At 42.3% G+C, this 2424-nt stretch overlaps 1 long non-coding RNA gene across 1 annotated transcript; it reads left to right on the forward strand.

Moving 5' to 3' along the window:
* The first annotated feature begins 384 nt into the window (after positions 1 to 384).
* LOC112079436 (uncharacterized) lies at positions 385 to 2098 on the forward strand. The gene is made up of 3 exons (XR_002895941.2): positions 385 to 426; positions 1890 to 1948; positions 2077 to 2098. It is a non-coding gene; the product is annotated as an uncharacterized lncRNA (long non-coding RNA).
* The last annotated feature ends 326 nt before the right edge of the window (positions 2099 to 2424 follow it).

Raw genomic sequence — 2424 nt, forward strand, 5'->3', positions numbered from 1 at the left:
TGATGACTTCCTAGGATTCAAGATATCATAACAGAGGTCGAAAAACGCGGTAAGCAATGATGAAGTTATTATTAGCAATCAATGAATACAGAATCAATAATCAAATTGTTACATCATAAAGGATAGAAGCCTTCTTTAAACACACACCAGAGAGGGGCATCAGCTATAGATTAAAGACCATGTCTACTGAAAATGAATGAGAGTGAAGTGATATTGTAATGATGTGAGCTGTTTGGGATTCTGTTTTTGTGTCCTGTGTTTAGCTGGCATGAGATCGAGGACATCATGACGAGGCCTTTTCACACCCATGAAGGAGCAGGTGTGGAACTCAGCATCGCCGCATGAGGAGAGAACTACAACGAACGCCCTGAGAGACCCCTCTAAGCTTCTACTACCAACGCGTGGCCCAAACATTTCACCCATAAGGTACAGTAAAGTTGGTATACTCCTGCCCTGTGGCAGGCTCTTTGGTAAAAGCAATTGTTTGTCCCGTCCTTTTTTGACCACCCGCTTTTCTTTTTGTTTCCTTACTCTTTTGACAATACAGGATGTACACTGAGTGTACAAAACATTAGGAACACTTTTCTAATATTGAGTTGCACCTCCGTTTGCCCTCAGAACAGCCTCAATTCATTGGGGCATGAACTCTACAAGGTATCGAAAGCGTTCCACAGGGATGCTGACCCATGTGGACTCCAGTACTTTCCACAGTTGTGTCAAGTTTGCTGGATGTCCTTTGGGTTGGTGAACCATTCTAAGATACGCACGGAAACTGTTACGTTGCAGTTCTTGAAACCACTCAAACCGGTGCGCCTGGCACCTGCTACCAACCCCGTTCAAAGGCACTTAAATAATTTGTCTTTGCCCATTATCACTTCTGAATGGCACACATACCCACTCCATGTCTCAATTGTCTCCAGGCTTAAAAATCTTTAACCTGTCTTCTCCCCTTCATCTACCTGACTGAACTGGATTTAACAGGTGACATCAATAAAAGATCCATCTGTCATGGAAAGCAGGTGTTCCTAATGTTTTGTACAGTGTATTTTACATTGATTCACGTTTTGCGTGTACAGAGTACAAACAGAAAGTTCGGAAGAGGATGAAATATATATATATATTTCTAACTGTATCTATTTACTGTTATCAGCTTTCGAATGTTGTACTGGTGTCCGGGCTTGCCAGCTATATACTATATTCACTAAAGAACAGGAAGAAAGCTCTCTGGGAAAATCACCGAGGTCCACCAGCTCAGTGTGACAGCTCTGGAAACATGTCCTCTTGCTGGGAACCCACAGTGACGGACGGTGTATTCCCATCGCTGGATGTTGCCACCTCACATTTTGGCCTTTTCTCGGCAGAGCCAGAGTTTATCAGAGCAGAGGCCATTAGTTATAGGACATGGACTGTGTCCCAAATGGCCGCCTATTTCCCAATATGCTTTTTGACCAGGGCCTGATCAGAGCCCCATGGGCCGGGCCAAAAGTAGTGCACTAAATAGGGAATAGGGTGCCATTTGAGATTGCAGACATACAGAGAGGATGAATAAGTAAACAACAGGACAGAGCCTTACTGCTCCTGGCCAAGAGGGGAAAGAAGGGAGGTGGCACAGATCCTAGAGGATAGCTTTAGCACACAGACAGCCACTACACAGACTAGGACAAGGGGACTGACTGAATTTTGTCTATACTGCAGTAATTTGATCATACTATGTATCCTGGACTGAGAACATGATATTGCTAACTAGTGGCGTAAAGGATTCACAGTACTGGTGTAGATGCAGCATGTCTGGCGAACAGGGTGGATTCTTTTCATTCTCCTGAGAAAAACTCCAAACTTGACGTTGATAATTAACTAAGTGTGTTTTTCTTATTCATCGTCCCATCTAGATTGAAGATGCATTTGAAAGGTTACCAGGATTCAAGAAGGTCTTTGTAGTTGAATTCAGGTAAGCGTCATTAACAGCTATAAATCCATTGATCYASTACCTGTAAATCRTCCTATTTAATTGAACAGGCAATATGCTATTTCAGTATCAAGTTCTAATATTTCTTTGTCTTTTCCAAATGTGTCCAGGCCTCAGAAGGACCTCCAAAGGTAAGCATATGTTCCTTCTTCTGACCCAAATAACTGTCTCACAAGGTTTACATCCAATTGGCTACAGATGTTCATGCAAATATTCTAATATCTGCATAAAAACCACATGCTTGTTGTGGATAAAACGCTGTGCGTGATGATGTAGTGCACATGAAAATAACTTTTGCAGTTAAATTCCCATGTACTGAATAAAAAATCMAAGGATGGGTTTCCCTCACAACTCTAATGATGTTTTTTTCACCACAAATGTTGCGTTATGTAGTGAATGTGCCCACTATGACTTTGGCATGTGCACTCTAGCCAACAGATGTCATATACAGCAGGCTA

The sequence above is a fragment of the Salvelinus sp. IW2-2015 genome, unplaced genomic scaffold (assembly GCF_002910315.2).
Source record: "Salvelinus sp. IW2-2015 unplaced genomic scaffold, ASM291031v2 Un_scaffold7989, whole genome shotgun sequence".
Classification (NCBI taxonomy): Eukaryota; Metazoa; Chordata; class Actinopteri; order Salmoniformes; family Salmonidae; genus Salvelinus; species Salvelinus sp. IW2-2015.